Consider the following 12181-nt stretch of genomic DNA (forward strand, 5'->3'; position numbering starts at 1 on the left):
TGCTTAGTTCCTTGAGTTTTATTTCAATTATTCTTTGTCAAGAAAAGCCAATGATGGTCATCTTTTGCCTGCAATAAGATATATTGTTATCCAAGGTCAGCAATAGTACTCTGTGTGAAATAGTGTATTTAGCACTTACTCTTGAATGATTGATTGATTATTTCGGTATTAATGAGTCTACTCCTCCTGGAAACTGTTATAAGCATGAGCCCCGTCTGATTGGCCGTGGCAGAGGTGTTGCAACCATTTATAAAGATATTCTAAATGTTACTCAGAAAACGGGTTATAAGTTTATTTCATTTGAAGTACTTGTACTAAATGTTACGCTCTTAGATGTTAGAAAAACATCCCTATTATCTCTAGCCTTGGCTACCGTAGTCACTGATCACTACATGGTAACTTGCATATTACGTACTGCTGTAATATGTCATGCGGCGTCGCGTTATCAACCAGGCAGAACAATCCTCCCATCCACCATAGATAACTTCTCAAATTGCTTATCTAATCTGTCTCAGCTGCTGCCTGAACCCAAACAAACAGATGAACTAGAAGAACTAACTAGCACTATGAGCACCATTCTCTCTAGAACATTGGATGTGGTTGCACCTATTAAATTAAAAAAGGTCAGAGAGAAAAATAAAGCACCATGGTATAACAATACTACGCATGTTTTAAAGAGAGAAACCCGTATTTTAGAGCGTAAATGTAAACAAACTAATTTAGAGGTCTTTAGAATCGCGTGGAAAGACAGTATGTCGCGTTATAAAAAGGCCCTAAAAGCTGCCAGGGCTGAGCACCTCCGCAAACTAATAGAAAACAACCAAAACAATCCAAGGTTTCTATTTAACACCGTGGCTAGACTAACAAATAAACAGACGTCACCCGAACAAAATATCCCGTTACAGTTCAGTAGTAATGATTTCATGAACTTCTTCACTGAGAAAATAGAAAGCATCAGAACCACAATTATAAACGTTCAATCTTCAATCGCGCCTTATAATTCAGCTTCAATTATCCCCCCGAAAGAACAATTACAGTGCTTTACAACTATAGAACAAAAAGAGTTAAATAAACTTATCACTTCATCTAAAACAACAACATGTTTATTAGATCCTATACCAACTAAACTACTGAAAGAAGTGTTACCTGTAGTGGAAGAGCCTCTCCTCAATATTATTAACTCATCTTTATCTTTAGGTCATGTTCCAAGAACATTTAAACTGGCAGTTATAAAACCTCTCATTAAGAAACCACAATTAGATCATAATAATCTAGCAAATTATAGACCCATTTCAAATCTTCCATTTATGTCTAAAATATTAGAAAAAGTGGTGTCCGCTCAACTGGGATCTTTCTTGCAACAAAATGATATCTATGAAAAGTTTCAGTCTGGATTCAGACCGCATCATAGCACTGAAACTGCGCTCGTTAAAATCACAAATGATTTACTTTTAGCTTCTGACCAAGGCTGTATCTCAATACTAGTTTTACTTGATCTTAGTGCTGCGTTCGATACTATAGATCACACAATACTCTTAGATCGACTACAAAATGATACTGGTGTTCAAGGACAAGCACTAAGCTGGTTCAAATCATACCTATCTGACCGCTACCATTTTGTCTATTTAAATGGAGAAAAATCGATCATAACTCCAGTAAACTATGGAGTGCCGCAGGGATCTGTATTAGGCCCTCTGTTATTTTCAATATATATGATGCCACTTGGAAATATTATAAGGAAACATGGGATTAGTTTCCATTGTTATGCTGATGACACTCAAATATATATTTCATCACGGCCGGATGAAAACGCTACATTTTCCAAATTGACAGAGTGTGTTAAAGATAGGGTTGGGCATCGTTTTGATTTGAACGATTCTGATTCCGATTCCGATTCTTCATTTCGATTTCGGTTCTTTTCGATTCTCGATTCCGATTCTTTGAGGGGTGGAGTCAAAACCTGTCACAGGCTCATTTCACAGAGGAACATTTTATTTTGATTTAGTTTTAGTTTTGGGAGCTGCAGCCCACGTGGGAGAAAATTAGGAATGCCTCTGCACCAGACCAAAAAACAGATTTATGCAGAACTTGCACCCTGGTCTGGACTCTCTGGACATAACTAACTCAATGTATAAAAGCTCACTTTAAAACACCATTGATTTGTATCATATTCCGGTCGCGGTTTAAAATGGTTTTAAGTTAAAAAAAAAAGATGTTGAAATATGTTATATTTAGCATTTTATATGCAGCTAATAGCTACCTTGCTTAACACGTATACTATAAACATTCTCTATTCATTTAAAAAAAAATACCTCATATCACGTTGGTCCACGTGAGATGATTGACAGCTGTACAGCGAATGAGAGAGCGCTGATATCATAAACTGACGCGAATCATTTTACAAACATGTGATGATAAATCATTATTTCTCCAAATATGCGCACCATTGAATTAAGAGCCCTGGCGGATGCTGTTTATTGCATGTATGTGAACACAAATAAACCGGAGAAGACGTGAATGACGCTTTATGAGTGATGATTTCTATTCAAAATAAAAAACATTACAGATTAATTATTTTGCACTCGATCCTGGCAACGTTACTAACGTTGGTCGCGCAGGGTTGCCTGAGGAGGACGAGACAGTGGACCAGCGCGCAGAGACAGTGGACATATGTCGAACACGCTACACTCCTTGTAAATTTTGTACACCATGCAGGCGTAACGTTAGGTGTTTAGTCATATTTGTAGCGCGTTGACGTGCACTCTGCCGACCCAGGCTTTTTTAAGGTGAAATAAAGCCACACTTTTGAGCGCCGCTTACCGTGCTCCATGCCTGCAACAGAACAAGCGGGCGCGGCAAGCACTTCCGGAAATCCAGTGGCCACTATGGAAACCAAAACTTGCGCGTTTGGAACCGATGATCGGAATCGAAAACAAATTTTCTAAACGATTCCAATGGCATCGTTATTTTTTAAACGGTTCCCAGTTGGAACCGGTTCTCGATGCCCAACCCTAGTTAAAGATATAAAAGATTGGATGACGCGTAATTTTCTTTTATTAAATCCAGACAAGACAGAGGTAATACTTATCGGTTCAAAAAACCACCCACAAAACCTCGCACAATACAACTTTAACATCATAGGATGTCCTGTTACTTTATCCTCTACAGTAAAAGACCTGGGTGTTATACTCGATTGCAACCTGTCTTTTGAAAATCATATTTCATATGTTACAAAAACAGCCTTTTTCCACCTTAGAAACATTGCTAAGCTACGTAATATGCGATCAGTTTCTGATGCAGAAAAGTTAGTTCATGCATTCATGACCTCGAGACTGGATTACTGTAATGCTTTATTAGCTGGTTGTCCTGCATCCTCAATAAACAAGCTACAGTTAGTCCAAAATGCCGCCGCTAGAGTTCTTAGGAGATCAAGAAAATATGATCATATAACACCGATTTTATCATCACTGCATTGGTTACCTATAAAGTTCCGTATTAATTACAAGGTATTGCTACTGACTTATAAAGCCCTAAACGGCTTAGCTCCAGTCTATTTAACGGATCTTCTATCGCCCTATAATCCATCGCGCTCTTTAAGATCACTAAATTCAAGGCTTTTGGTCATACCTAGGATATCCAGAACCACCAAAGGAGGGAGAGCATTTTCACATTTGGCTCCAAAACTCTGGAATAGTCTTCCTGATACTGTTCGTTGCTCAGACTCGCTCTCCCAGTTTAAAACTAGATTAAAGTCGCATCTCTTCAGCCAGGCATTCATATAATCCTACAGTTCAAACTACAATCCGGCCTCTATCCAATGCCAGAGGAGAACTGGCCCCCGACTGAGCCTGGGTTCTCCCAAGGTTTTTTTTTCTCCATTAAGGCACCTGATGGAGTTTTAGGACACCATTAGGTCACTTGATGGAGTTTTTCGGTTCCTTGCCACTGTTGCCTTTGGCTTGCTCAGTTGGGGATATTTTGGGGATATTTAATTTAATTTTATCAATCAATAAATTCCTCTTGAAACAAACTTTGTTGTATTATTTTAATTTAATACTGTGAAGCTGCTTTGATGCAATCTGTATTGTGAAAAGCGCTATACAAATAAACTTGACTTGACTTGACTTGACTCTGAAGTTCCTTTTGAAGCAACTCAATCTCTAGTGCCATTTTTTTCTTCTTTAAGGTGTCAAGTTCTATTTCTCCCCTTCATTTTTCGTTTTTTTCAGGTCAAAATACTAAATTTTCTGTTGTAGATTCCGTTTATATACGGATATCACCCTGTGCCATGTTTGGATAAAAAGAATAAAAAAATAAAATAAAATAAAAAAGAACTGTCAACACAAGCCTCATGCAACAAAAATAAAAAGTACAAGTAGGTTACTACACTGCCCACCTCTGTATCACTTTGTGCAGTAGGCCTTTCCTCCTGCAACTCATATTGCAGTCAGAAATAATATGTACACAAGTTACTATAAATGAAGTAAAGTTATTTATGCACTTACAAGTACTTCCTCCAAAGGACAGTCATCTGAGAGGGTTTCTTCACTGTCCTGTGCAATGGAAACAAATGGGCATTACAAAGTGTTGCACTTTCTTCCCTTTTGATGTAAAGTTAGAAAAAGTCCACTTACTGCACATATTTCAGCCGCTACTTTCTTGGGAACAGGTACAAGTGTTGGTGTATTATGTAAAACTGCACAAAAGAGGAAACACAATGGCATTACAATGAACTACACTATATGAACAAATGTGATCAGTAACTCATGGCAAAATATTCTTACATTAAGTTCAGCAGTTTTCACCTTCACAAGTCAAAGCAATTGATCACTACTCAATATTTAACAGTTGAAATTACTGTTCCAGCCATTTGGATTATATAGGCCTACTTAATTTAATGCGGCAAAAAATATATATGTATATATATTTTACAGTGTAGCAAGATCATTTAAAGCTCATTTACCAGTAATGAAGGTGTTGCTGCTACTGGTTCCTGGCTGTTGGTCTGAGGAAGAGCTGCCCCCAGGGATGCCCTCCACAATGGGTCGGTTCACATTTAACCCCAGGGCCAGCTCTACTGCTGGGGTATAATGTGGTATAATGTGAGGGAGCAGGACCACCACCTGTTTTTTTTTTTCAGCTCAGCCTTTTTCTTGGTTGCTGTTATAAACAGACAAACACATTTAACGGTGCTTTTCTTTTGTAAAAGAGACAAAGAACAGTAGAAGTAGAAAAGATTACCATTTTGAAGAATATTCTTGTACTTCACTTTTACTTGTTCCCATGTTCTAGTGCAGTGTTCTTCAACCCTGCTCCTGGAGGACCCCCAACACTGCACGTTTTCTTTGTCTCCCTAATCAAACACACCGGATTCAATTCATCAACTCATCATCACATGGGTTAATGAGCTGATGAGTTGAATCAGGTATGTGTGATTAGGGAGACAAAGAAAACGTGCAGTGTTGGGGGTCCTCCAGGAGCAGGGTTGAAGAACACTGTTCTAGTGGGTCCTGAGGTGGCTCTGACATTAAGCAATTATGAAATGATTAAAATACAAGAATATACACTGTAATAAGTGATATAACCATAACATGGAACACTTACGCATTTCATTTGTCTGCTACTTTTTGCCAGCCCTCTCTCCTGGCTTTTGCACACTTTGAGGTGTTCCCTGGCGTTTTAATTAAGGTTTCATATTCTGCATAACCTTCAATAACTCTGGCTCTGCTGCGGAGAAAAACTGTGCGCGCTCTTTGGCCATGGTGAGCAGCCAATAGCAGCGTTGCTGATCAATGTTTCTACTATCGATACATATCCCCTTTTAAACCAGCGCATGAACGCGCAGTTATCTCAGATAACTCAATCCAGCTATACTAATCATAACTGGCAGGTGTGTTCAAAGAAACGAATTAGTCAGATCATGATTAGGCCGATGATATCACCTTGGATGTCTCATAATTTGATCTTGGATGTTTCAAGCAACGTACGAAGAACGGGCCCCAGTTGCTATGACAGCAAGTCCAGGATGAGCGTCGAAGAACTCAGTTAGCTGGATTTGATTGTTGGCGATTTGGCATGATCTTGGATTGTTTGGGTCTTCGACGCTCATCCTGGACTTGCTGTCATAGCAACTGGGGCCCGTTCTTCGTACGTTGCTTAAAACATCTGAGATCAAACGAGACATCCAAGATGATATCATCGTGCTAATCATGATCTGACTAATTTGGTTCTTCGAACACACCTGCCGGATATGATTAGTATAGCTGGATTGAGTTAGTGAGATAATTGCGCGTTCACGCGCTGGTTTAAAAGGGGATATGTATCGATAGTAGAAACATTGATCAGCAACGCTGCTATTGGCTGCTCACCATGGCCAAAGAGCGCGCTCAGTTTTTCAACGCAGCAGAGCAGCATGCAGAGTTTGGTATGCAGAGTTTGAAAAAATAATTAAAACGCCAGGGAACACTGGGAATCAAAGTGTGCAAAAGCCAGGAGAGAGGGCTGGCAAAAAGTAACAGACAAATTAAATGCGCAAGTGTTCCATGTTATGGGTATATCACTTATTACAGTATATATTCTTGTATTTTAATCATTTCATAATTGCTTAATGTCAGAGCCACCTCAGGACCCACTAGGACATGGGAACAAGTAAAAGTGAAGTACAAGAATATTCTTCAAACTGGTAATCTTTTCTACTTCTACTGATTAGTCTCTTTTAGCAAAGACATTTTAAATGATGTGTTTGTCTGTTTATGGTTATCTGCAACCAAGAAAAAGGCGGAGCAGAAAAAAACAGGTGGTGGTCCTGCACCCCCACGTTATACCCCGGCAGAAGAGCTGGCCCTTGGGCTAAATGAGAACCGACCCATTGTGGAGGGCATCCCTGGGGGCAGCTCTTCCTTAAGGCCTATTTATACTTCTGCGTCGGACCTACGCCGGAGCCTCTACGCTGTAGGCAACGCGTTGGTTTTAATTTATACTTCTGCGTCGTTGTCCGCGTTGACGTGCAATTACTCATGCAGAGGGACCATGTGAAACCCGAGGGAGGGGTTCTAGCAGACCAATCACAGCGCTTGCGTCCGCGTAGAATTGACGCGTTGTTACATTTTTGGAGAGGTGCGCATCAGGGTACGCCAAAGGGTACGCGCGCTAAGCACAGCCTACGACGTAGCTACGGCGTAAGTTCGACGCAGAAGTATAAATAGGCCTTTAGACCTAAAGCCAGGGACCAGTAACAGCAACACCTTAATTACAGGTAAATGAGTTTTAAATCATCTTGCTACACTGTAAATAATTTGTTGCTGCATTGAATTAAGTATGTCTATAATCCAAATGGCTGGTACAGTATCAGCTCCGCTTATGAAGCCGGGATCTAATCCTGTTAACATGAAATAAGCTTGCGCACCTGTTGCTATGACAGCAAGTCCAGGAGGAGCGTCGAAGAACCAAACAATCCCAGATTATGCCAAATCGCCAATAATCAAATCCAGCTAACTGAGTTAGCGACGTACGAAGAACGGGCCCCAGGTGCGCAAGCTTAAACCTGCTCGGGAGCAGGCTTATTTCATGTTAACAGGATTAGACTGCGGCTTCATAAGCGGAGCTGATACGGGAAGTCCAGCGCTTATGAAGCCGGGATCTAATCCTTTTAACATGAAATAAGCTTGCGCACCTGTTGCTATGACAGCAAGTCCAGGATGAGCGTCGAAGAACCAAACAATCCCAGATCATGCCAAATCGCCAATAATCAAATCCAGCTAACTGAGTTAGCGACGTACGAAGAACGGGCCCTGAGGTACGAAGAACTGAGATTTTGCGTTACAATAGTGCACTTTCTGAGATATATATTTTTTCTCGTGACTGGTGAGATTGTCGTTTACATGATTAATTTGTTGGAAACGCACACTTATTTTCGACTTGTCGGAGTCGGGCTTTAACTACAGCACAAACTGTTTGCATTGCCTTAAGATTATTTGCGAGTGGCTCTTTCCTTTACACTATTGGAGATGCGGAGAACTTGATGGAAAGTGCTGTCTGTCGTGTCATTCGGAGTTTACCTGGCGCTTTTAGGTTTAGAAAAACAGTTTTAGGTTTTTTTGTGGCATTTCCAAGCCACTTAAAGGAGCTGTATGTAGTTTTCAGCGGCCTCTAGCGGTGATGTTTCAGATTGCAACCAATAAGTTGACAAGCGCGTGCTCTTGCGCGTGCTCGAATTTATGAGCGAGCACTGTGGATACCGGCCAGACTGAGACGCGTCATGCAACACACCAGAGAGAGCATCCCACAACATGCTAGAAACTCAGGTAAACTCCCACTGCAACGTTACAATAATAGGCTACTTTTATCAGCTTGACGTTGAACTAATGCTCCATGCTCGTACCATGATAAGAATGGAACCCTATCAACCGTGCCGAATTTTGCCACTGCAAGCACTACTTCACATTTTCTTCAGGAAATGTATACATTCTAGGTTTGTAGATAAGGTCTCTCCATGATTCAAACGCCCTGCCGATGTTGATCCGTGTTTTTTCACCCGAAGTTCATCCGATTCACGTCTGGCCTTTAATACGAGCTTCAGCAGAAAGAAAAAAACGTTTTATTGTTTTTTTTATCAATATGTGGAGTTTGTGTTGGAGTCTGTGTTGTGCTGGGAGCAGGTCGTTTCTTAGTGTTATCAGACATGTCATAAGTTGCATAAGTCATAAGTCCATGTCATAAGTTGCAGTGTCGTCGCTGTTGAGTGAAAAATCAGTAGGCTAGACGAGGCGAGAGGCTCGGGAGCGCTCCGCGCATGCAGGTGACGTCACTGGATTTCGCGGTAAATCCGACCCGGCACCTTCACATAAACATAAGAATACTTGCTTTCAGAGGTAATAGCAAAACCCGAAAAGTGGATCATTTTAATGTGATATTACAACCCCTTCACACACAGGCAATAAAAAAAGGATTCGTTTTAGTAGAAAAGCTACATACAGCACCTTTAAGACCCAATGTTGTAAAGCAGTTTTTTTTTAAGCAGTTTTTTTTTAGGCTATCATAATTTTTTATGAAGATCATGCATTCATGACCATGCCGATTACAGTATATGTTACTCAGGCTTCACTAACGTGATTGGTACCATAGACTATAGGCTAGACCAGGGGTCGGCAACCTAAGGCACGCGTGCCAAATGCGACTCTGATACTTTCCAGACAAGTTACATACTCTCCTGTCACTTGTTTCAAGAGCTTCACTTGGTCAAAAACCAAGTGATAACCTGTACAATGTAAAATTGTCAACATCAAATTATGAACTACATATTACAGCATTGTTTCAATACAAGACATACCAATGGACTCGCGCAGCTTTCTGTCTTCTTTGGGCACCAGATGTTCCTTCCTCACCCGAAACAAAGGACTTATTCGATTAGCTTGCGTTGATATAAGGACTGGTCTTCCTTCTCTGCTGTAAAACAAGAAAGTCTCGACTTACTCTATGTGCAATTACTATTGTTCTTGAAACATAAATTAAGACAGTTATAAATAAGTTAATTTACCATACGATTCAAGTCAAGTCAAGTCAAGTCAAGTTTATTTGTATAGCGCTTTTCACAATACAGATTGTATCTAAGCAGCTTCACAGTATTAAATTAAAATAATACAACAATGTTTGTTTCAAGAGGAATTTATTGATTGATAAAATTAAATTAAATATCCCCAAAATATCCCCAACTGAGCAAGCCAAAGGCAACAGTGGCAAGGAACCGAAAAACTCCATCAAGTGACCTAATGGTGTCCTAAAACTCCATCAGGTGACCTAATGGAGAAAAAAAACCTTGGGAGAACCCAGGCTCAGTCGGGGGCCAGTTCTCCTCTGGCATTTATGAGCTACAGGCCGGATTGTAGTTTGAACTGTAGGATTATATGAATGCCTGGCTGAAGAGATGCGACTTTAATCTAGTTTTAAACTGGGAGAGCGAGTCTGAGCAACGAACAGTATAGAACTCTGCATAACAGTGAGGAATACTCCCATTGGTGCACAGGGTGAGTAGGTCTTTTTTCTTTAAGGCACTGATCACTGGAGGATTTTCATACAATGAGCTGGGGTGTGTGGTTCTGGTGCCTCTGGTGCCTCTTGTTGCCTGTTGTGCCACCGTCAGTTTTCGGAAGGTTGGGGCGGTGAAATCATACTTGAAGAAGATTGTTTTTGGTTCATCTTTCGTGTAGCGGAACCATTTAATCTTCTGCCAATGAACTGATTGTCCCTCCTCATCTTTTGTTCTGTTTTTGAGTATGTGGTTGGAGAGGGACTTGAAGTACAGAAAGTCCTTGTGTCCAAGTTCATGTACACTATGGGTCGTTCTTTCTTTCCATTCTCACAAGTGTGTAGTAGCCATCATGGATGGCTACTAGACATGGAGTGTGATAGTGTGCATGCTGCAGTGTAAACTGCAAGAAGAAAAGTTTCTATTTACTCCCATTTCTATTTACTCCCATACTTCTATTTACTGATGGCTACTACACACTTGTGAGAATGGCAAGAAGGAACGACCCATACAGTGTACATGAACTTGAACACAAGGACTTTCTGGACTTCAAGTCCCTCTCCAACCACATACTCAAAAACAGAACAAAAGATGAGGAGGGACAATCAGTTCATTGGCAGAAGATTAAATGGTTCCGCTACACGAAAGATGAACCAAAAACAATCTTCTTCAAGTATGATTTCACCGCCCCAACCTTCCGAAAACTGACGGTGGCACAACAGGCAACAAGAGGCACCAGAGGCACCGGAACCACACACCCCAGCTCATTGTATGAAAATCCTCCAGTGATCAGTGCCTTAAAGAAAAAAGACCTACTCACCCTGTGCACCAATGGGAGTATTCCTCACTGTTATGCAGAGTTCTATAACACTCTGACAGTGGGCAGTGAGTGAACTTTTTAGTTCAACTAAAGTGAACTAAAAAGTGAAATGTGTAATAAACAAGAGAAATTAAACTGTTTGAAATTAAATGTTAAACTGTTTGACATGAATGTGAACTCATAAATGAGAATTGAAATTAAACGGTTAGAAATGAAATGTTAAACAGTTTGAAATGATGAAATGACTATGTATACAGTATTTTAAATAAAATGAAAAGTTATGAAGTTAGAGTGTTTTTAACCAATGTTTTGACCAATCATTTCTGCATTGATCAGCAGATACGCCCTATTTTTCTTTAGAAGAATTGGAAATGTTTGGTGCCAAAAAGGCGTATTTGATGTTTTTGCCATATTTTCAAGATTTTGCAAGGTTTTAGAATGTTCATCGTGTTAATATTCCATAATATGTTCACTTAAGAACTTACTCATATAAGTATGTATGTGGTTGCAATGTTGTGGTTGAAGGTTAATAAATACAGTTGATTGAAGTGTGGTCAATTTTGTTTTGGCTCTCCTGTAAAGTTTGTCAAATGCCACTTACGCCCCTCTGGTTCCAAGCCCTCGATATTTGGATATTGGAATAATAAATAAAGTAGCCTATCTTCATTTTACACAATGTTCCTGTTTTTTGTGTGTGTTTTTTTTACTGTTTTCTAAGGGTTTCTTAATTTTAGACAAGTTGACCAGCACACATTACTGTATATGCAATGCAGTATAATGCATGTGTGTCGTATGTGACATATTTTGCACACAGGTAAAGGTGCCCAATATCAGTCATTTCTAAAGTAAAAAAAAAAGTGTTTTGGAAAATAGCTCTTTATTTGATAATCATTAAAAAAAAAATTCTATACAGAGATATCGACATCGGCAAATATCGGTATCGGCCATAACAGCAATATTAATATCGGTTATCGGTATCGGCCTCAATTTTCACATCGGTGCATCACTAATTGTAATCAATACAATGCAATTAATATCAACTTTCTGACAGTGTGTGTACGAGTATACAAATATGTACGAGTATCGTACGAATTTGACAACTTGTTAAATCTTGTGAATTATTAAGACTTTCAGACTATCTTCGTACTGATTGGGCTATGGGTTTTGCGAGAAAAGGTTTAAGAAACAACAAATGCTTGATAAAATGTTTGATTTAGGGTTCGAACCAACACATGTATATACCATTGCGAATATTTGCCTTTGCAGCTGTCTGTCTCCTCCGTTTACTTGTCCTCAAACAATAATAGTCCGAAAGGTCCTTTTGGTCTTTTCAGCTG

General features: G+C 39.8%; 1 long non-coding RNA gene across 1 annotated transcript; it reads right to left on the bottom strand.

The window, feature by feature from the left end:
- Positions 1-1807: 1807 nt before the first annotated feature.
- On the bottom strand, positions 1808-2674 carry LOC309513121. Its single transcript, XR_014211323.1, has 2 exons — positions 2125-2674; positions 1808-2052 (listed from the first exon to the last, which is right to left on the bottom strand). It is a non-coding gene; the product is annotated as an uncharacterized lncRNA (long non-coding RNA).
- Positions 2675-12181: the final 9507 nt, after the last annotated feature.

This window comes from Leuciscus leuciscus, assembly GCF_965113295.1.
Source record: "Leuciscus leuciscus genome assembly, chromosome: 13".
NCBI classification, from domain to species: domain Eukaryota; kingdom Metazoa; phylum Chordata; class Actinopteri; order Cypriniformes; family Leuciscidae; genus Leuciscus; species Leuciscus leuciscus.